Consider the following 25,188-nt stretch of genomic DNA (forward strand, 5'->3'; position numbering starts at 1 on the left):
TTTATTTATTTGGTGAGATTGAATTGAAGGCATCAAATATTTAATCAAAGTAACCAGTAACTATAATAGTGTTTCCAATATATTACACATATATTAAAATGCAGAATACTAGCATTTTTTAGTTAAATACTGAATTTCAGAAAGCAATTAATATAAAAGGTCAAATTTTTCCAAAGTAATCATACCTGGCCTGCATTCCTCTTCTGAAAATATATATTTTTAAGATTTATGTATTTATTTGAAAGGTAAGAAACAGAGGAGAGAGAGGAAGATGGAGTGAGAGAGATCATCTTCTACCCACTGCTTCACTCCCCAAATGGCTGTAATGGCCAGGGCTGGGCCAGGCTGAAGCCAGAAGACAAGATCTTCCTCAGGATCTCCCAAATGGGCACAGGGGCCCAAATACTTGGGCCATTTTCCACTGCTTTCCCAAGCACATTAGCAGCAGCAAGGACTTGACCAGTATCTATATGGGATGCCATTCCTGCAGGCAGAGGCTTAACATTCTACTCCACAGTGCCAAACCCCTGATCATATACTTGTGTCTCAAGAATGCCCTAGCTGTTCAGGAAGGAGAAAAAAAATTCAAATCTGGTCAGCCTTGCATCACTTTGCTTCTGCTTTATAGTACTTCTCATCCAAAATGCAGCCTACCCTAAAAAAGGGGCCATTGTGGTGGGAACTGGTAAAAAGTTATCTCATTAGCTGGAGAGATATCACTGGGCTAAGAGTAAAGAACAGTCAGATGACAAGGAATCTTGGGAAAATTTCATGGAAAACATACTAAGCCTCAATATAAAATATTTATTTCTCTATCCTGGCCTGGGCAGTCTAAATTTGGAACCAGTTCTTACAGGGGTGGAACCAAGCCTTTGTATTTTTGTTTGGCTAACAAAAAAGGACACCATTGGTCCTCTAGCAAACTTTATGTACTTACCATTGGCCCTAACCCAACCCCATCTGCTTCTGCGATGAGAAAAGGTGGTGACTCAAAGCACGCACTTTGGAGGCAAGGGATCTCATCTTTTGACCCTGGAGTTACTTCACAAAACACCAACCTGAAACAGAAAGAGAGAATAAAATTCACCTGTCCATAGCATGAGTGTTGACCAGCTCTCTTCCAATATTTTCATTATAATGTCCTAGCATAGGAAAGGTCATTTTTATACCTTTTTAAATGAATGCATATTCATAGGTACATATTTAGGAATACAGTGGTTCTTCCCCCTATACTCGCCCTCCCATCCCCACTCTTGTCCCACCTACTACTCCCTCTCCAATCCTATTCATAAGATTCATTTTTAAATAACTATATATACAGAAGACCAATTCTATACTAAGTAAAGATTTCAACAGTTTGCACACACACACACACACACAAAGTATAAAGTGTAAAGTACTGTTTGAGAACAAGTTTTGCAGTTAATTCTCATTGTACATCTCATTAAGGACAGAGGTCCTACATGGGGAGTAAGTGCACAGTGACTTCTTTTGTTAATTTAACAATTAACACTCTTACGTACAATGTCAGTGATCACCTGAGGCTCTTGCTGTGAGCTGCCAGGGCTATGGCACAAACTCTGTCAGTATTTAGAAAAGTTTATAAGCAAAGTGGAAGTTCTCTCCTCCCTTCAGAGAAAAGTACATCCTTCTTCCCACTGGGATCTCACTCAGAGATCCTTCATGCAGCACTTTTTTTTTTTTTTTTTTTTTTTTTGGCCTCAGTGTCTTGGCTTTCCATGCCTGAACTGCTCTCCTGGATTTTTCAACCACATCCAAATGCCTTAAGGGCTGATTCTGAGGTCAGAGTGTTACTTAAAGCAATTGTTACTCTATGAGTCTGTTATATGGACTGAGGAAGGTCTTTTTTTTAAAGGTGAAGTCAGAGAAAAATATTTGAAATTATCTTACAATTCAATTTAACAGAGAAGTTTAAATTTCAAAGCAGACCTTCAATAAATAAAATATCTGTGTTAAATACTACCATCCCTCAATTCCAAAACAATTGCCAATATTCTATTTCTTCCATAATGTAACATTAGTATTAAAAATATTGCATTAACTTGTCTTCTAATTATTTCAGAAAGGAGCATGATTATAGCTATACTATAAATTGAGTTTGTGTTATAAAATTTTATATTTTTTATTTTAAAATTTATTATTTCAATTTTATCAATTTTAGTAAACAATACTGGATAATTTAAAGTTATACAGAGGTGCCAGCACTATGGTGTAGTAGGCTAAACCTTTGCCTGTGGCATCAGCATCCCATATGGGTGCCAGTTCAAGTCCCAGCTGGTTGTCTTCCAACCCAGCTCTCAGCTTATTGCCTGGGGAAGCAATAGAGTATTGCCCAAGTAGATGGGCCACTGAACTTGCATGGATGTTCCAGAAGAAGCTCCTGGCTCCTGGGTCCAGATCCGTTCAGCTCTGGCCATTAAAGCCATTTGGGGATTGAACCAACGGATAGAATACCTCTCTCTCTGGTTCTCCCTCTAATTATCTATAACTCTACCTTTCAAAAAAATAAATAAATAATCTTTTTAAAAAAAGTTATATGGCTATTTCAGAAATGCCACAAATAAATGCAAAAATATCATGTTTAGATGCTGCATTAGACTCCCTACTTCTTTTGTTTCAGCCTAGGAAAGTGTACTGGAAAATCAAGAAAGATTTTAGACATTTGTGTAGGCTTGTATCTTAGCACTGCCACTTTTAAGCAGTGTGACAATGGGAAAACCAACTGACCTCTTTAAGTTTTCTTCTTTCCATCCGTATAAGAGGAGGAAGGAACATTCCTCAACACAATCAAAGCAATATATGAAAAACCCACGGCCAACATCCTATTGAATGGGGAAAAGTTGGAAGCATTTCCACTGAGATCTGGTACCAGACAGGGATGCCCACTCTCACCACTGCTATTCAATATAGTTCTGGAAGTTTTAGCCAGAGCTATTAGGCAAGAAAAAGAAATTAAAAGGATACAAATTGGGAAGGAAGAACTCAAACTATCCCTCTTTGCAGATATGATTCTTTATTTAGGGGACCCAAAGAACTCTACTAAGAGACTACTGGAACTCATCGAAGAGTTTGGCAAAGTAGCAGGATATAAAATCAATGCACAAAAATCAACAGCCTTTGTATACACAGGCAATGCCACGGCTGAGGAAGAACTTCTAAGATCAATCCCATTCACAATAGCTACAAAAACAATCAAATACCCTGGAATAAACTTAACCAAGGACGTTAAAGATCTCTACGATGAAAACTACAAAACCTTACAGAAAGAAATAGAAGAGGATACCAAAAAATGGAGAAATCTTCCATGCTCATGGATTGGAAGAATCAATATCATCAAAATGTCTATTCTCCCTAAAGCAATTTATACATTCAATGCAATACCAATCAAGATACTGAAGACCTTCTTCTCAGATCTGGAAAAAACGATGCTGAAATTCATATGGAGACACAGAAGACCTCGAATAGCCAAAGCAATCTTGTACAACAAAAGCAAAGCCGGAGGCATCACAATACCAGATTTCAGAACCTACTACAGGGCAGTTGTTATCAAAACAGCATGGTACTGGTACAGAAACAGATGGATAGACCAATGGAACAGAATAGAAGCACCAAAAATCAATCCAAACATCTACAGCCAACTAATATTTGATCAAAAATCCAAAACTAATCCCTGGAATAAAGACAGTCTATTCAATAAATGGTGCTGGGAAAATTGGATTTCCACGTGCAGAAGCTTAAAGCAAGACCCCTACCTTTCACCTTACACAAAAATTCACTCAACATGGATTAAAGACTTAAATCTATGACCCAACACCATCAAATTATTAGAGAGCATTGGAGAAACCCTGCAAGATATAGGTACAGGCAAAGACTTCTTGGAAAAGACCCCAGGAGCACAGGCAGTCAAAGCCAAAATTAACATTTGGGATTGCATCAAATTGAGAAGTTTCTGTACTTCAAAAGAAACAGTCAGGAAAGTGAAGAGGCAACCGACAGAATGGGAAAAAAATATTTGCAAACTATACTACAGATAAAGGGTTGATAACCAGAATCTACAAAGAAATCAAGATGCAACCCATTTTCACAGGAGTTTTGTACTATTGAAGCAAGAGAGAGTATTTTGAACTTTTAGCAGAGTGCAAAGAGTGAAAGAGTACATAAGAAAAAATGCAATTTTGTATTAAATTATGTTAGTATGTGAAACCTTAAAATTGAACCTAGGAGAGAAATAACAATTACCTAGAGCATACTACTGCAGACACTTCACGTGTTACTTAATTTAATCCTAACAGTGACTCTACACAATAGGCATAATTACCAACACTACTTAATAAATGAGAAAATAAAGGTCAGGGAGATTAAACAACTCATCCATTAAGTGTGTCTGACTTGATAACTCATTATTTTTCTACAATTACATCATGCTGAGCTGCTCCTATATACCCCAGAGCTTGTGCATACCACTTAAATGATTGAAATCACACGCACATCTACTTGTACAAAGAGGAGTGCAATATTGTCCTCCTATATATTATTCTCTTGCTTAACAGGCTTATTCTTCTCTTCAGAAAACATTCTGCTCCATTTTTGTTAGGAGAAATACACTCCCATTATTTTCTTCTCTGTATGGAAGAAAAAGGAGACAAATCTTTCTCTTCCAGGCCCTCTAAGCAGAGAGAAGGCATATGGCCTAAACCCAGAGAATTCTAAGACTCTGTATCCTGAGATAAGGGTGCAAATTAAGTGACAAAAAATGGTTAATTAGCTCAAAGGCAGCAACAGTGGTTATAGACCATGTTGCTATAGCTTTAAAACAATTGCAAAGTTCTCCACTATACTTTCAATCTTTCCTTGCATCCCAGCCTCCTATCGATTCTGTGTTCAACTTCCCATAACCAATCTTTTCTCTTGCTCGCAATCAAGTATCCTAATTAGTTCACCCATACTGACATTCCTCATCTATTTATAGTTCTCTCAGTACCATAGTATTAAAGAGTACAAGGTTTGGAGCAAAACTCAAGGAGTTTAAGACTTATCTTCAACTTATTAGAAAAAAGAACATCAAGAAAAAAAATAAAATCAGACTCATTTGTGCAACAACACCTCTAAATAAGACAATGGAACTCTTACGCTTCTGCAATGCCACCAATGTCTGAATTCCCAGCTTTTGAAACTCTATATAAATTAACAGTGTGCTCAGAAAGACTACCATTCTTATTATGGTTAGCAAGCAACTTAATTTTCTCATTGCATTTTAAATACTGAGTGATAGTCTCAACGTCTTTGACAAGCTAAACCTAGGGATTTGCATGAATATAACCTTCTCAAACAAACACAACTAAATATTATATATTAACTCGATTAACTCTATAGAATAAAGGCTTTTATAGAGCCTTGACATTTTTTACTAATATGTTTGGCATGTAGAAGAGAAAAATAAGAGAAATCCTGACTTTCACTGTCCAGAAGGGGATATCTACTGGACTTTCTCCATCTCACCCATATATTGGTTTCTTTTCAGAGGAGGGATTATGGGAAGGCAGGCAAAAACTAAGAGGATGGAGAGAAGAGTTGGAAATAAATTACAAAGCTGTCTGCTATGGTTTGTATATCTGCATCTCTAAAAATTCATAAGTTGAAATCCTAATCCTGACACTCAAGTCTGCCTTTGCCTTGATCTTAGACTTCTCTGCCTCCAGAACTGGGAAAAATACGTTTATACTATTTGAAAGCTAAAAACAGAACAAAACAAACAAAAAAATCAACCTTCACTGATTGTTAATCTTTTCATCCATATCTACCTCCTAAGATGATAATGGAAATGAAGACGATCATTATGCTTAAGGTTTTCAAACAGTATCCGGCACACAGAATAGTATACTTGTAAGTTTGAGACCATACTCATTTACATTCCTATTGTGAAAATATTTTAACATTAAACTTTTGAATTCTAATAACTCTTTTATTATTCATTCTTTGGCCTCTCATTTGCCTCTTTCAAAGGTCCTGACACTTCCCAGTTACAGAAAGAACAACTGAAGGGTAAATACCTGTATGCTGACTGATTTATAGAAAGGTATTGCACCAATCTCACAAATGTGGATTTACTCCCTGGCAGTAGCCCAGTCCTGTTTGCCAATTATATAGTTGGAATGACATGAATTTGCCCCTCTCATCATTGTAACAGACCAATATGTACTTTGTACTATTTATTTGGCCATTATAGTAGAAATCCTTGCCCTCATGAACAAACCTGCCTGATGTCTATACTTCCTGCTTTGTGGGGCTTCCAGCAGATCATCTCCATCATGTGCAGATTGTTCTGGGCAGGAACATTCAGTGGATGCCACAGCAGTGAGCAAATTAAGTTTGTACCCTGCTCTCTGAACTGGCTGTCAAGAAAAAGAACAGTCAACCTTCACCATGACCTTATTGGTTTCAAGTCCCCAGACATAGTCACACAGTGTGCTGTTTTGTGACTTCAGCCTTGAGTCTGACAGGATGTGCCTGTGGGGTAGGCATTGTCATGCTTGAGGACAGCAGTCTGGCTATAGCATTGACCCCAAGAAACACAGACCATGCATCTTATTTTCTCCCTTTTTTGTTCTTTTATATCTCAGCTTCTATTCACTCATTGTAAACAGTGATTTCCCTTGTTTTTATTCTTCTACCTATCTATAAGTATAGGCTTGGTTCATTTTCCTTTAGATCTAATTTTCCCTTCTTTCTATGCTGCTATTTGATTATTTATTGCCAGAATTGTTCTTAGTAGATGTGTTTTACATGTTAAAATGCATAACACATATAATATTAGGAAAACAGCATGCTTTATTCTTCCATTTCAAATAATAGGATATATGCCTCTGAAGTTCTTCAGAACTTCCAAAACGTATCTCTGAAATGCTCAAATTAGATCTTATGTGACTATGAGAAGAAAATGAAACAAATGAGACAAAGCTGAAATTCACACATTTCTTGATTCAAAGAAGCTGAGTTGTCATTAATAGAAAGTGGAAAATTGCACAACACACAGAATCATTTCAGTAAATATTTGTTAAAAAAGCAGTGATTTAGGTTTGTGCTTTCTTCTTATAAACACATTACAGAATGGGATACCCCAAAATTCTAAGTCATTTATTTGTATTTTTAAATATATTACCATTGTTGATAGCAACAGACACAAGATGAGATGATAATTACATTTGAATAACCATTGAAATTTAACAAAGCAAGCAGTATATGTTTACAATATTTATGATGAACCATCTCTGCTTCCATGATGGAATGACATCTAAAAGGAAAGGGAAATTGTGTGGTGAGGAATTATTTGACTCTAAGAAAGTCATATATCATCACTGCTGTTAAACATTTTTGATTGTCAAACTTGATAAATGACATGGTCCTTTGATATCACTCCTAACCCTAATGCATGGCTTAAATATATGATACCTAATTAGGTGTATCTGATGAAATTATTTATCTGTAATGTGTGTTTCACGGAATGCACAATGGAATTTTTGGAGCCTCATTAGATTATTTCAGATCACTCATACACTTCTTACTGAAAACAAAATTTCCAAATGAAAATCAAAAATTACTGAATGCTTTAGCAAAATGAACTTTGGACCATGGTGTCTTGTATGCTGTAAACCTTCTAGAGATGCTATGTTTAAGAGTTCTTCAGAAGGTAACAAAGAAGGTGTGCTTTGGGATGCAACATTTGTTTTTTTTTTTTTTTTTTTTTTTAAGTAGTGACCTTTATAGTGCATTTTAAGCATGAACATTGCCTTTTGAAATTGCTCAGTGTGGCATACAGATACTATTCCCGACAGAGGGAGGTGTAAGGAACATTCAATGTTACTTCATAAGCATCAACCATGTGGTATAAATTCTAATGGAATAAATTAACAATGATTATGACCTTTTCTGTTTTGAAAAAGCTTTTATGCAGATTTGTTAGGTCTACCAATTGTGAATACATGTGTCATATAAAAGACTGGTTTTTCTTTCAATAACTTAGTGTATATTTTAAATAGTGTCCTTTTTGGAGAAGTGTTTCTACTTACAAATTCCAGACTACTCAGATAACTGATTAGGTGACCCAAAGGAAAAAAAAAAATGAGTGAAGAAGAGAGAAACAGGAAAATCTATGAAGCATATTCTCATCAACTGCATAATTCAACTTCATATGTTTTAAAGCAACTCATTTAAAGCATGGGTACACCCAGAATGCAAAGTTCAATTTAAAAACCTAATGAGGTTTAGTAATTGTTCAGCCTTGTAAACAAAATCCCAGTAAATCTAATATAAACTTTATTGTTATTTGGATATGGATCATTGATATATAATGACAATAAGGTCAAAGTTGAAGCCTCAAATGTCACCACATGTCAAGTTTCAAGCCAAATTATGTATTTGATTGTATATGGTCCAACTTCAAATTCAATTACCATTGAGAATTTCAGGGTAAAATTATCATTCACATTATGTAAACTTACATAAGACAATTTTACAACTGTATCACATTTCAAAATATCTCATAAAATAAAATATATTATGAACTCTTTATTAGTACTGATGAAAGACAGTTTGGGGTTTATAAGATATAATTTTTATTAGTTTAGATTTTGTTCATTGTGAAGAACCAGATAAATTAGCATGCAAATATAAATGTGACATTTCACTATATAGAGTTCTAAGTGTGTTGGAGGTTCCAAGATGGTAGAGTAGGGAGGGAGCTTACTGTTCTAGCCCAGGAGAAGATGGTTTTTTAAAAGTGGAGATAGTGTAGTCTCAGGGAAGAGTTAGAGTACTAAGTGTGAAAGTAGCCTAAGGCAATGGCTGCATGACCTAGTACAGTCCCTACCTCTTCCCCAATAATGCTTCTCTCTAAGAACAGGGTTCCTTGCAGTCAAAAGCCACCCCCCATTTCGCACCACCCCCCCAGTTAATCAGAACAAGCAAGACCCAATAGGGTTATTTGAATGAACTAATTAGACCTAAGTTTCCATAATCTAAATTCTTGCTCAATAACACTGCCACCAGCCCCATGATAGTTGACAATTACCATTACAACTACTGGAAGAGACTATAAAAGAAAAATAAGAAGGTAGCTGCTCAATCCTGAGAATTACACTGCCCGTTTTCCAGAAAAAAAAAAAAATCATGATATTCTTATTCCCCTAATTCTGGTTGCCCTGTATCCATGCCTCTTCATTCCCCTGCAAGTTGAGAAGTTGACTTGTGAGCTAAGCTCTCACTTCTCCATTTGTTGGTGACTGAATAAAGCTTGTACTGCTGATTCTAAATTTTTGCTAGTGGCTTCTCCTCTGAAGGGCAAAGAACAAATGTCAGGGTCCCTCCTCACTTAAAGAGGCCCCCAAAAGAGGGGTTACATTAGGAAGAAAAATTTTAAAAAAACTAAAATACAAGAATTCAAATCCAGGTACTGCTACACTAGCTTCATTATTGAGGCTAGTGAATTACACTAAGTTCTGAATCCACATTTCTAAAAAAGAGAACATGATATATCCTACCAGAATGTTGTTAGGATTAAATAAAACAGTATGTGTGAATACTTACTTGACATACAGAAATTGCTCAAATATTTAACTTATTTGAATTAGTTCAGAACCACCTCTCTTATAGTAATGCTTAAGTGGTCAAGTTTAATGAGGTAGAATATACACAGACTTTATTAGTGGAAATGCTATTAAATCCTCTTGATCCTTACGTAATCCAAAAAAGTTTGTCCAAATAAACTCCCAACTTCCCTTGGATTAAAACAAATGGAATATGTTATTAACCCTGGGATCCAGTCAAATCTTAATTAAATGAAATTCCATGATATTATAGTACAGATTTACATACATACTAAACTATGTACTAGACATAGCTGTACTGTGTACAGATCTCAAAAACAGGCAAATAATGAGCTCTACAGAGTAGAAATAAAAATATTAGCAAGTCTACACAAGAAAGTACACAGAGCAAAGGCATTCTGGATGAGATTTCAAGTAAAATCAATGAGGTTTATGCAAACCGAGCTCCTGGAGGTATTGTTGTAGCTATCATACTTAATCACTTCAAAATTTCCTTAGTGAGTGGTTGGACTCTTTCTCCTTTACTACCTCTCTGGCAGAAAATCCATATACTTGATATAGAGACTGGAATAAATAGATCTGCCATATTTAGATGAAAGAGTTATATCTAAACAGGATATACACTTAAAAATAAGAAAATGGGAAGTATTCAGTAACGTAATTTTATTAATGAAAAGGAAAAGAGAACTATGAGACAAATGCCATGGTATTTTTTGCTAGATTCATTACATTGAGTTATAATATTAATAGCTAATATTTATTGAGTATTCATTATATCCCAGGAATAATTTTCATATGTAATCCATATATAATTTTTTGATCTGGATACTATTTTACCTCCAGCTTAATAATTCAGAAAATTAATGTATAAATTTATTATTCCTAAATCAAATAGCTCACAAGTGACAAAGTTGGGATTTGGGCAGTTAGAGCTGGGAATCACAGCCACAAATATAGTGGCTCCCTCTCAAGTAAATGTAAAGCTTATGGAAAGGTTCCTGGGGACCTGAATTGTGGTGCAGTGGGTGAGACCACCAGCTACAACACCAGCATCTCATATGAACACTGGTTTGAATCTTTGTTGTTCCACATTCCATTCCTGCTCCCTCCTAATGAGCTTGGGAAAGCAGTAGAAAATGAACTGCTTTGGGTCCATGTCACCCGTATGGGTTACCCAAACTGATTTGGAGACCAAATCTTTTTTGTAAGATTTTTTTTTTACTTATTGAAAAGTCAGAGTTATAGAAAAAGAGGGAAAGAGAAAGAGAGAGAAAAAGAGATCCTCCATCTGCTGGTTGACTCCCCAAATGCTTGTAATGGCCAGGAATGGGACAGACCAAAATCAGGAGCCAGGAGCTCCCTCCAAGTCTCCCAAGTGGATAGCAGGGATCCAAGTACCTGGATCATCCTCTTCTGCTTTTCCCAAGTCATTAGCAAGGAGTTGGATTTGAAGCAGAGCAGCTGGGACACGAACCCTGGTGCTTATGGGGTTCTGGCATTCCAGGTTGCGGCTAAACCATCTATGCCACAATGCTGTCCCTAAAAATATTTTTAAAATTTTAATAAAAAGAGAAGATCCTTACTTCACTGGATTCTATACACTTATATTTATTTTATTTGTTTGTTTTATAATTTGAGTGGCAAAAACAGAACTTCCATCCATTCATTCATTCTGCAAATACTTGTAATAGATGGAGTCAGAAGTCAAACCCAGGTTCATCTTGTGGGACACATGTATCCTAACTGGAATCTTGCTATTAGGCCAAATAGTAGAAAACACTTGGCAAACCCTTGTGTGATAAAATGCATGTGTCCCAAATTGAATACTTGAGTACTATATCCAGCTCCAACTCCTAACAGCCTTCTGCTTATGAACAGCCTGGGAGGCAGAGATAATGACTCAAGCAACTGAACTCCTGCCATCTTTGTGGAAGACCTGGATTGTGTCCCCAGTTCCTGGCTTTGGCTTGGTCTAGAATTGCCTCTTACAGGTATTTGGTGACTGAACCAACAGCAATGAGCTTCCCCTCTCTCTCTTTTTTAAGTAAAATAAATTATACTTTCTAAAAATTGAAATATATAATGTTAAAAGGGTATCCAAAGAATGCGAAAAATATTTAAACTCATGTATCTTGTAAGATAATTGTAAATAAAATATATAAATACTTGTATCTGGTTGTCCAAACAACCACTGATATGTGTTTTATCATTATAGATTAGCTTTGAATTCTATAACTCTATAATTATTTATATATTATATAAAGTATTTATATAAAGAGATAATATAGTGTAATTCAGCAATAATACAGTGTATTCCTTCTTGATTTCTCCACTTAGCTTAATTGATTTGAGATTTATCAAGGCTGTCTGTGAATCAATAATTTATTCCTTCTTGTACATGAGTGGTATTCCATTGTATATGAATACTACCTTTCTTTATATTTATACATTAATGGACATATTTTCTTGTTTCCAGGTTTGTACTACTACAAAATAAGCTGTTATGAACACACATATACAAATTTATGTTTGGATGCAAACTTTCATTTTTTGGGGGCAAGTACTTAAGAATGAAATTGTTAGTTTCATGTAGTAAATTCATATTTAAATTTTAAGGAAACTGCTAATTGTTTTTATAAAGTAGTTACAAATGTATTACATTCCCATTAGCACTGTACCAGAATTCAAAACTCTGTATAATAAGTGCTCAATATTTTGTATACTGGACAATTTAATAGGTGAAAATTATATTAAACTCTAATACTAATTTGAATTATTTTAATAATCAATGATGTTGAATATCTCACATACTTATTTACTATCTGCATATATTCTTTGATGAAATATTGGCTCAAACAATGTTTACTTTTGTTTTTTATTGAGTTGCTTTATTTTGGGCAGAGTTCTTTATATGTTCTTAGAGTTTTTATGTATTCCTAACATAACTCCTTTATCAATTATTTATTGAAAATATGTTCCTTAAGTCTATGAAGTCTGTGGTTTATTTATCCATTGTTTCAGTAAGTGTCTTTTGAAGAGAAGTCCTTAATGTGATGAAGTTCATTTTTTTTTTTTTTTTTTTTTTTTTTTTGCTATTGATTGATTTCAAACACAGACAGAGGCCAGCGCTGTGGCTTAACAGGCTAATCCTCCGCCTTGCAGCGCCGGCACACCGGGTTCTAGTCCCGGTTGGGGCGCCGGATTCTATCCCGGTTGCCCCTCTTCCAGTCCAGCTCTCTGCTATGGCCCAGGGAGGCAGTGGAGGATGGCCCAAGTCCTTGGGCCCTGCACCCACATGGGAGACCAGGAGAAGCACCTGGCTCCTGGCTTTGGATCGGCATGATGCGCCGGCTGCAGTGGCCATTGGGGGGTGAACCAATGGCAAAAGGAAGACCTTTCTCTCTGTCTCTCTCTCTCTCACTATCCACTCTGCCTGTCAAAAAAAAAAAAAAAAAAAGAGAGAGAAACACAGACAGAGAGGCTGGGAGCTGTCAACTCTATCCAGGCTTCTCCTGTGAGAGGCAGAGACCCAACTACAAGAGCTACAACCTGCTGTCTTTCAGAGTGCTCACTAGCGGGAGATGAAATTGGCAGCTGTGGAACAGAGATCTTCATCCACTGGTTCACTCCCCAAATGGCCACAACAGCCAGGGCTGAGCCAGAAGGAAGCCAAGAGACAGGAGCTTCCTCCAGGTTCCCCATGTGAGTGCAGGGCCCCAAGCACTTGCACTGTCTTCTGCTGTCATCCCAGGTGCATTAGTAGAGAGCTGGATCAGAAGTGGAGCCGCTGGGGCAGGAACTTGTGCCCACATGGAATGCTGGCATCACTGGTAGCAGCCCTACCCACTATGCCACAACATAAGCCCCAGACTTGTATATTTGATGGAAAATATTCTTACTGAGCATAGAAGAGATGTGTTGGGGGTGGGAACAGGTGATGATCCTGTTTGTTCCCAGTAGATTTCTGAAGAATATTGCTTTCCTTATCTGTTTGATACTGAAAGCTGAAAGTAAAATTATAAAATATAAATGTCAGGTTTATTTTTATGTAAAGTTTATAGTTATGTTTCTTTTCTAGTTTTGAATATGTATACTGAAATTACAAAATTTAAACTAAGAATCCTTAAACTTCAATAGCTTGTAGCTACATTTGTTAGAAATAAGATATTTAAAGGTAAATCAATTCATATACTTGCCTTTTAAGCTTAATGGCATTCTATTTTTAAATGTAATATACTAAACATGCTAATGGTATCAACAAAACAAATTGTACATCTTTCATGTTTATAGACTTTAGCTAATACATTGACTGAAGTTATATAATAGGCTCTGTAAAATTATTATAAAAATCTACATGTTTTCCACTTAAAAAGAAAGCCCAAATCATATTTTCCTCCAGTGATGAAAAGTACACTTTTCTTTTGTTTTTTAACGATTTCCAATATTCAGCTAAGTGAATCAAAGTACTTAACACCATTTAATGACAATGGAGAAGTGTAAAAATGACACATTTTTGAGCCAGAATATTTGCTTTTAACTCAAACAATGAAAAATTTTATTTATTTAGACTTTGTGATATATTTTAACATGCGTACTAACTTGTGGCTTGTTGTAAAACAAGATATAATATATAAAAAGTAGATGTATTTGGTGAGTGCTCAATAGGAAATAGCTGCTATTGTTTTTTTGTTTTTAGGTTGATTTTATTTATTTATTTATTTATTTATTTGACAGGCAGAGTGGATAGTGAGAGAGAGAGAGAGAGAGAGAGAGAGAGAGAGAGAGAGAGAGAGAGAAAGGTCTTCCTTTATGCCATTGGTTCACCCCCCAGTGGCCGCTGCGGCCGGTGCATCTCTCTGATCCAAAGCCAGGAGCCAGGTGCTTCTCCTGGTCTCCCATGGGGTGCAGGGCCCAAGGACTTGGGCCATCCTCCACTGCCTTCCCGGGCCATATCAGAGAGCTGGCCTGGAAGAGGGGCAACCGTGATAGAATCTGGTGCCCCAACCAGGACTAGAACCTGGTGTGCCAGTGCCGCAAGGCGGAGGATTAGCCTGTTAAGCCACGGCGCAGGCCAATTTTATTTATTTGAAAGGTGGAGTTACAGAGAGAGAGAGAGAGAGAGAGAGAGAGATCATCCATCCACTGGTTCACTCCCCAAATGGCCACAATTGCAGGAGGTAGGGCAGGCCAAAGGTAGGAGCTAGGAGCTTTCTCCAGGTCTCCCACAGAGATGAAGAAACCCAAGCACTTGGGGCATCCTCTGCTGCTTTCCCAGGCACTTTAGCCGGGAGCTCAAAGGGAAGAGGAGCAGCTGGGACACTAACAGGCACTCATATGGGATATTAGCATTGCAAGCGGTGGTTTAACCCCCACAATATGGGTCCTGCTATTCTTCTTCTTTATTTATGTATTTGAAGGGTGAGTTACAGAGAGGCAGAGGCATGGAGAGAGAGAGACATCTTCCATCTGCTGGTTCACTCCCCAAATGGCCACAACGTCTAGAGCTGTGCCTATCTGAAGCCAGGAGCCAGGAGATTCTTCCAGGTCTCCCATGCTGGTGCAGGGGCCCAAGGACTTGGGCCATTTTCTACTGCTTTCCCAGGTCCTAGAAGAGAGCTGTATCAAAAGAAGAGCAGCCTGGACTTGAACCAGCTCCCATATGGGATGCTGGCACTGCAGGCAGTGGCTTTACCTGCTAAGCCATCACACTGGGTCCCCCTGCTAGTATTCTTCAAACACTTCCAAAACACATACTCTTGATTGCTTTTGTTTTCAGAACTAAAGTGCTTTGGTACAGTTTGGGCAGGATACTTATGAATAAACATGTATAGGTTATTATCAATAGTACACTTATTACAATTACTAAAACAGAGTCCATAGATATTACCATCCTCTGTGCTGCTATAACAATATATCATAAATTAGGTAATTTGAAAGAATAGAAATTTATTTCATTACAGTTCACTAGGCTATAAAGCCCAAGATCAACTGTGGTGTCTAGTGAGGGCCTATCTCTCCGCTTGCACAATGGCACAGTGTTGCTGCATCCTGTAGAGATGATGAATGCTATGCCCTGACATGGACGGTAGAAGGGCACCAAAGGGGTCTAAGCTTGTTCCCATGACCATCTTCAGAAGGCATTAGTCAGTTCCAGAATGTGAACCCTGCATGACACAATCATTTCTGTAAAGTTATACAACTTAATACCACCACAATGGGGAAGAAGCTTCCGCATGAATATTGCAACAGACACACATTCAAACCATAGCAGATCTTCCATTTTTGTTGATTTTTCTTTATGTTGGCTTTCCTAAATGATACTTATTTTTCTACTTCCTTCATTTAACTATCAGCCTTCTATCTTGTACTCAATTCTTTCTAAAACCTTACACATTTTGCAAGCTAATTTTGGAAGTAAAGGAAGCCATCTGGTAACGTATACTATATAATTTGTAAAAAGCAAGAAAGGAAGAAAGGAAAAAATAAAAAGAGAGAAATAAAGAAACAGAGAGAGAAAGAAAAGAGAAAGAGAGAAAGAGAAACAAAGAGAAAGAGAGAGAAAGAAAGAGAGAAAGAGAGAATGAGAGAAAGAACAAGAGAAAGAACGAGAGAAAGAAAGCAAGAAAGCAAGAAAGAAAGATCTAGTACAAGATCCATGTGTGGTAGTTTTGCTTTTCCATGCTGGTTCACATGATCTTGTAGGGCATGTAGAAATGTCATTTGTAAAGTAACTTTGCCTAAATCTGAAAACTCATTCTGTCCTTAATCGTTGACATTATTCATTTGAAGGAAGCTATGTAGCTCTGTGGTCTCAACTATATTAGTAAACAATTTCATAATAGAGAACACTTTGTACTTCCTCTGGGGGAAGTATCTGTTGTTTTTGAAAAATGATTTCTTTTACCTTATGGAAAATATTAAAATATTTGATGAACACCTGCCACTATTTGAAAACACCACACATTAGAGTAAAATGAGTTGTTGTCTCAAAAAATCTTTGCTTGGTATTCACTATAGTACTTCATATCTGACAGATTCTTTGAAATCATGAGACTCTACAATAAGACATTTTCCCAAATGTTCTGTTAATTTTGCACTTATTATGTTATATCTAGAACTATATTATTTCCTATCTATTGGTGACAATAATGATAATGATAGAATGATGCTACTTTAACCACTTTTAAGTTATCCACTCACTTCTACTCTTTGGGAATGTAGATGTACATTTATATAAAATATTTATTTGTAATCAGTGTAAGCCATAGCATGCTAAAAATGCCTAAATATTTTGTACAAAGCTAGATGCATTGGATATTAGTTAATACAAGATGTTAATTTATGTCTTCAACAGAAAATTCAGAAATTTAATAATTATTGAGAACATTATATCTCTGAAAATTTTGATGGATTTAGCAATTCAAAATTTTGGAATATGCTTTAAATATTTGTAGCATTGTTTCTTTTAAAAACACCCATAAAGCCACCCATGAAGTCTCACATAGTAAGAGATGCACTATCATGATACAGAGAAATGAACCAACAAATGAATATATAAGGCTCAACAGAAAAGGAAATGATACTCAAAGGAAACTTGGCAATCTGAAGAGAGACATCTAAAGGTAATAAGGAAATACTGTAATAATTTACCATGATTAATATAATATTGACATGATTAATATTTAGTATTATAAATGATAATTATGTGCAGTAAATAGGAGAAGTTTTTGTTTAATTAAAATATCTTCAGTCAGTAATTCTTTTGAATGCCCAGGGCACTTTAAAAAAACTTTGTCAGCATGAAGTATTTGGTGCTCTGTTAGGCTTTGTTTTGGGGGCACTAAGGAGTAGATATGATTTTTCTATAATTACTGGCCCTTTATCAATGTTACTTGTAGTAAGTGTAACTTCATAAACTGGGTGGGACCTGTTATTTCACTGGTTATCTAAATCCCTAGTCTCAAATTTCAAATAAATAATATTTAAGGACATTAAAAGCTGTGTTGTGGCTTGAGCATCTAATCTTCTCTTCCCCAAACATCCTTTTATTTAATTGTGAAGTTTTTAAAAAATTTATTGATCTCTGATGTGATAAACATTCTAGCTTTCAAATGATTTAGGAAGAAAAATTATAGCTGAGTGAATTTTTTTAAATATTTATTTATTTATTTGAAAGTCAGAGTTACACAGAGAGAGAAGGAGAGGCAGAGAGAGAGAGGTCTTCCATTTGCTGGTTCACTGATTGGCCACAACAGCTAGAGTTGTGCAGATCCAAAGCCAGGAGCCAGGAGCTTCTTTGGGTCTCCACCATGGGTGCAGGGGCCCAAGGACTTGAACCATCTTCTACTGCTTTCCCAGGCCATAGCAGAGAGCTGGATTGGAAGTGGAGCAGCCAGGACATGAACCAGCACCCGTATGGGTTGCCAGCACTGCAGGAGGAAGCTTTACTTGCTACGCCACAGCGCCAACCCCAGCTGAGTGAATTTAATGCATAGATATCCTAGATTAGTATCTCAATCAGATATCACTGTGGATGCATATTTGTATGTGTGCATGTTTGTGAGAATTTCACTACACAATTTCACTATGTAATTTTAAATGAATTTGATTGTATGACAGTTAGGCAAGCCATGTAATAATCCTAATAATGTGCTGAATATTTTCCATTTCATTTATAATTTTGCATAGATTAGTCATTACCTTCAAATTATAATAATATTTCAAGCAGAGAATCTGTAGTAAACCTGACAAGAAAAAAAAAAACAGGAAACAGACATATGGAAAGCAACACATATTTGTATTTATTTATGAGCAAAAATGATTGTCACTGAAGAAAATCTTACTTAAAATAAATGACAAAACCTAAAACTTCACAATAGGAATACCAATAATTCCCTGATTTATGATTATCATTATTGTACTCCCTGGATGATGATAAAACTTAGGATGTAGTTTATAATCTGTCTTTTTCTCCGCAAAGATATAGAATGATAGAAAATTGTGTCAGAAATAACAGGCTCACAGGCTAGTCAGTCAAGGTATTGAGAGTTGGTTACAAATGATTATTAGTCAGGATTTTCCAGAGACAGAACTAAAGGATGTGTGAGCAGAGGTGGGTTATAGATAAGTGATATAGATAGATGACAGAGGAACAGAAGATGACAGATTGATTGACAGATAGATAGATAGATAGATAGATAATTAGAGGGGATGCACTAGGGAAATTGTCTAACATGACTTCATATAGGCTGCATTCCACAACAGGCTGTCTGTAAGTTGGATATGTGGGGATGAGTGTAGCATAACTCAGCTCAAGGCCAAAGTCCTCAGAATTCAGGTGGCTGCTGGAAGTAAGTCTCCGTCCAGCACTGAAGACCTCAAAACTCAGGGGAAAGGATTACAGGGAGCATGATTCTCAGATTCTGAGTCCTGCAGAGCCTGGAGTTCTGATGTCCAAAGCAGGGAAGAAGAATGTGCTCTGGGTTGGAGAGGGGTCAATTTTCTTTCCCTCTGTTTCTGTTGTGTTAGTGCCCACTCACATTCAGGGTAGATCTTCTTTCCTTAATTAGCTTAGACTTACACATCAATCTTCTCTGGAAACACCCTTACAGACACATCCAAAAATACTTTACCAGTTCTCTAGAAATTCCTTAATCTGTCCAGTTGACACCTGAAATTTACAAATCACAGTGCACGATAAATGAACCATTTAAGCAAGTATCCAGCTATGTCTCTCTTTTTTTCTTTTAAGATTTATTTACTTATTTGAAACTCAGAGCTACAGAGAGATAGAGACTGTGAGACAGAGAGAGATCCCATCTGCTAGTTCACTTCCTAGATGGAAGCAACAGCCAGGACTGAGCCAGACCAAAGCCAGGAGCTAGTAGTTTCTTCCAGGTCTGCCATGTGGGTTCATGGGCCCAAATACTTAGGCCATCTTCCAGTGCTTTCCCAGGCATTAACAGGAAGCTGGATCAGATATGGAGCAGCCTGGAAGCTAACAGGCTCCCATATGGGACATCTTTGTCACAGGAGGGAACCTTACCTACTATGCTAAAAGGCCAGACCCAGCACAGTCTTAAGTAAAAATAGGGTAAATCTATAGATGTGGTAAAATTTTACCTTCAACTTCTTATGATTTTTCAGGTTGACACAAGAATAATTCACAGGACAAAAGCATACAAAATTTTTAAAGATTTTATTTATTTATTTTGAGAGGTAGAGTTACAGACAGTGAGAGGGAGAGACAGAGAGAAGGGTCTTCCTTCTGTTGGTTCACTCCCCAGAAGGCCGCAAGGGCCAGAGCTGCACTGATATGAAGCCAGGAGCCAGGTGCTTCTTTCAGATCTCCCACGTGGGTGCAGGGGCCCAAGCACTTGGATCATCTTCTGCTGCTTTCCCAGACCACATCAGAGAGGTAGAAAAGGGGCAGCCAGGACTAGAACTGCCATATGGGATGCTGACACCACAGAAAGAGGATTAACCTACTGTGTGACCGAGCTGACCCCAAAGCATACAAATTTAATACAAATTTACATGACAGAACAACAACAACAACAAAAAAACCAGAGTTTAGTACTTATATACCAACTTGGACAAAGATTATGAAATTATGAAAATATAATAAGACCAAGAGGCTTGAATGGGGGATACAATTGGAGGGAGGGTTCATGAAGATAATGGTTAGTTCAACAAAGTTTGTTTGTATACATTTCTCTGAACTTGATGCTAAAAATGGTGCTTTCTTTCTCATATAGGGAGGGCATCTTTCACATAGGATTCCATCTCCCACTTTGAACAGCATAAAGTCGTCTCACTGCACCTGCTGTTTCTCATGTGATTTTAACTCAAAATAGTTGACATGCCAGATCAATATATTTTAGCATAGCATATTCTTAAAACTTTCAGATTCTTTATTTTTTAATATGTAATATGGAGGCACATGGGTTTCATGTTGGTAACATTCTGTAACTCCTAAGATATGGCACTTATTTTCTTTTATTCTGGATAGTATTATTCTCAGTACTCTATTATTCTGTATACTTTAATTTTCTTTTTTGTCTTTTTAATATCTCCATGTATAATTTCTCTAATTTTTTATAACTGGTCTGTATCTCTGTCTTTATGCCTTTAATTCCATCTTCCACCCCAGGGAAGAAATTTATTAGCTCAATCAATCACCATCCAATACAGAACCCAGGATAGAACTAATGTACAACATTCCCATTCAGGGACATCTCAAAAATTAGAAACTTTCATTATTTTCTAACCTCTAGATGGACATCTTTTGTTAAAGTGAGCCATAGGTCAATAAGCCATGGCTAGTGAGGCATGGTCATATGATGCAAAATGAGAGTAATTTTTCAAAGGTGTCAGCTTTCCTCAGAAGGAAATGAGTACAGCAGTCATTTAAAATCTCTTCAGCTTTTCTTTGTCCACTAGCAACACTCGTGTACATTTATTCCCCATATGCACCTGATTTCCCAATTATTTATTCAACAAAAAAATATTGAATACCATGTGCCAACTACTGAGCTAATTTCTGGAGATATATTGCTTAAGAGGAAGGGCCCATCTTTTGCCCTCATAAAGCATACATTCTAGTGGGAAAATAAATAAAGAGGTATTATAACTAATAACACTAATAACCCGTATGACTATGGGGTTTAAATTGTGCTACATTTTATAAATAAGACATAGATAATGTTCTGGTAGTACATAAAGTCAGGATTAGAAGAAGAATGAGGAAAGCCCTCCTTTCCAAACACAGAAACCTTGGCCAAAGATTTTAAAATGAGTTATCAACAGTGAGTGAGATGTAGATGTTGAAAATTTTGAGTAAGGCCAAATAGGCCCAACGACCTAAAGAAGAGATAGCAGGTGTGATATCAAAATAATTAAGAAAGACAATGAAGGAAGATATAGGAGCTTGGCATAGAGTTTAGCATGCTGAGATAAGACAGGTGGTAGCAGCAAGAACATGTACAGTCACTTACAGCATGCACATTCTTTTAGATCTTTTTTTTAAAAATAAGAAGTCATGAGAGAATGTCAAAAACGGACATTTGATCAGAAGTGTTTTTTTTTTTTTAATGAAGATGAGGAAGACCAACATTGCTATTATATTTTAATCTAATCAACATTTGTATTTGAATACTTCCAAAAATATTTTAGATATTCATGTCTAGATTCATGATGCAATCCAGTATTATACATTGTTTAGCTGTCATCTTTTTATATTCTCCAAAAATTGGAAACATTTTTCTCCTCCCTCCCTCCTTCCCTTCCTTCCCTCACTTTCTGCCTCTTCTCTCCCTCCTTCTTCCCTCCCTCCCCCCCCTCCCTTCTCCCTCCTTCCTCCTTCCCTCCCTCTCTCCCTCCTCCTCCCCATCCTCCCTCCCTCCTTCCTTCCTTCCTTCTTCTTTTACTCTGTTTTTGGGTTAGCCTTCATAGTTTTTAAAAGCTCCAACTTTTTTTTTTTTATAAAATATACCTTAGGTTAAGTTTATATGATATCTGCTCATGCTAATATTTGGTAATACATTTTTGGCAGAAATGCTCCCAAAATGATGTCTCCTTTTCAGTGTATCTTATTAGGCTCTCTTGACATTACATATATTAACATTGACTATAAAGGTCAAGACATTAAAAGAAGAGGAAGAATTAGTACACAAATAAAATATAAAATGTATATAGCTTATTATATTTACCAATTTAGTTGCAATTTTAATTTCCTTTCTGTAGATAAACCTTTCCATTCTAAGAAACCTCCTAATGCTTTTCTTGTAGTGGGTATCTTCTGGGGTGATCTCCTTAGTTTTCCTTCATCTGGAACTGCCCTTATCTTAATTACTAAAGGTTGGAGATTCTGCTCGACTCCGCCCCCTCCCCCCAACCTTGGGCACTTTACTGATACTCATACTTGGTACTTTGGCCCACACTGTTGCTGATGAGTGCATTTTCAATTGCACCATTCTTTCCTACTTATCCTATGTCAATCTTCCCTGACTGCTTTCAGAATACTCTCTGCATGATTTATGTTATTTAATTTAACTATTATACAGGTGTGTGTCCTACTTGTCTTATTTTGGTTACTGCTATCATTAACTTTCTTCAGATTTGCTGAGTCTTTAGCCCTCAAGTTTGTGTAAATGTTTATATCAAATTTAGGAAATTTTACTCTATTAATTATTTCACAATTATTTGTCTGACCTAATCTATCTCTTATTCACTCACACTTGTGCATAATTTTAACTAAATATAATTTGTATTTATTTTCTCCCAGTCACTGAGACTTTATTTTTAAGTAAATTGATGCATTTGTGATTAGGATAATTTCTGTGGAATTGACTTCAATTTAACAGATCATCTGCCATTTGACATTTACTTTTAAGGCCAGTTGGTAATCAGTGAGATGCTCCTTCTTATATTTGTAGTCAAAGTTTGACAAAAATATACTTGCAGCAATAATACTAAACAGTCATTTCTTCTTTTTTCTGTTTATTTTTTTTTAGCATAGAGATTGTATTTATTGGCTGATTTATTTCTCTATCAGTATGTTCAAAATATGGGTTATCTCAACTTTAGTTTTTACTGTCTGCATTTTCTTTTATCTGTAGACTACTTTCTGGATGTAAACATTACTGCTATCGCATTGTTTTATTCTAGACGGTGTAATACTTTGTGAGATCTTCAGAATTTTTATCTTACTTTAAAAATGTTATTGTTTATTGGTGATTAATTTGGTTAGACTCAAATGCCACATTCTGCCTATATAAGGGATTATTATCCTATTTATCCTTGGAGTTTTTCCGCAAATGTAAAATTTAGGGTTACCTGAGTATTTATTTGGATTACTATCCAATTATATAACCTCATTATATGTATAGCTTTTGATGCTTCTCACATCATGGTTCCTTCCGTATTGGTACTTCCCTCTTCATTTTCCAGCTACTCCAGCAGTCTCCACGTCTACTGTCTGATTTCTTGAGCCACAGCTTACTACATGGGTTCTAGCATTCCATTTACTCTCACCATGTGGGTTCTAGCAAAACACTTATTAGGTATTTTTAGGCAACATGAATGAACACAAAACTAGCCCAATAGTTACTTCTTTTTTTTTTAAGATTTATTTATTTATTTGAAAGTCAGAATTACACAAAGAGAGGAGTGGGAGAGAGAGGGAGAGGGAGAAAGAGAGAGAGAGTCTTCCATCCGATGGTTCACTCCCAATTGGCTGTAACTGCGGGAACTGCGTCTAACAGAAGCCAGGAACCAGGAGTTTCTTCCGGGTCTCCCACGTGGGTGCAGGGCCCATGGACTTGGGCCATTTTATACTGCTTTCCCAGGCCACAGCAGAGAGCTAGATTGGAAGAGGAGCAGTCAGGACACGAACCCGCACCCAAATGAGATGCTGGCGCTTCAGGCAAGGGCGGTAACCTGCTGTGCCACAGAACAGGCCCCTAGTAGTTACTTCTTTCAAGTGTTGATGACTTATAGCAAATATGAATTTCCAAAGTACAGCTTATGGATTACAATGGCTCCCCCCCCCATAACTTCCCTCCCACCCGCAACGCTCCCCTCTCCTGCTCCCTCTCCCCTTCTACTCACATGAAGATTCATTTTCAATTATCTTTATATACAGAAGATCAATTTAGTATATATTAAGATTTCAACAACGTGCACCCACTCAGAACATAAAGTGTAAAATACTGTTTGAGTACTAGTTATAGCATTAATTCACATTGAACAACACATTAAGGGCAGAGATCCTACATGAGGAGTAAGTGCACAATGACTCCTGTTGTTGACTTAACAATTGACACTCTTTTATATGGGGTCAGTAATCCCCCTAGGCTCTTGTCATGAGTTGCCAAGGCTATGGAAACATTTTGAGTTCACGGACTTCGGTCTTAATTAGACAAAGTCATAGTCAAAGTGGAAGTTCTCTCCTCCCTTCAGAGAAAGGTACCTCCTTCTTTGATGGCCCATTCTTTCTACTGGGATCTCACTCACAGAGATCTTTCATTTAGGGTTTTTTTGTTTGTTTGTTTTGTTTTGTTTTGTTTTTTGCCAGAGTGTCTTGGCTTTCCATGCCTAAAATACTCTCATGGGCTCTTCAGCCAGATCCGAATGCCTTAAATAAAAGTTAAAAAAAAAAAATTAAAAAAAGACAATACTGTATTCGATTTTAAATTTAATTTAAAAATATCTATTCTCAATGAGTTTTATATTGTATTATAAGAATTAACTGCAAACTTGTTCTCAAAGAGTTTTAATTTTTACTTTGTATAGAGTTTGTCTTCTGTGTATAAATTTAATTGAAATTGAATCTTAATGCTGATTGGGACTGGGAATAGGAGAGGAAGGAAGAGATGGGGTGGGAGGCCGGGTATGGTGGAAAGAATCACTATATTCCTAAAGTTGTACTTATTAAATTAAATTTGTATTCCTTAAATATATGGTTTATTCAGGAGAAAAATTTAAAAAATAAATAAAAAATTCTAAAAGGGCTATGGTGAACTTTGTTATATTCTATAAACATCAATCATGTAGTCCCATGATT

This window comes from Lepus europaeus, chromosome 7 (assembly GCF_033115175.1).
Source record: "Lepus europaeus isolate LE1 chromosome 7, mLepTim1.pri, whole genome shotgun sequence".
NCBI lineage: Eukaryota > Metazoa > Chordata > Mammalia > Lagomorpha > Leporidae > Lepus > Lepus europaeus.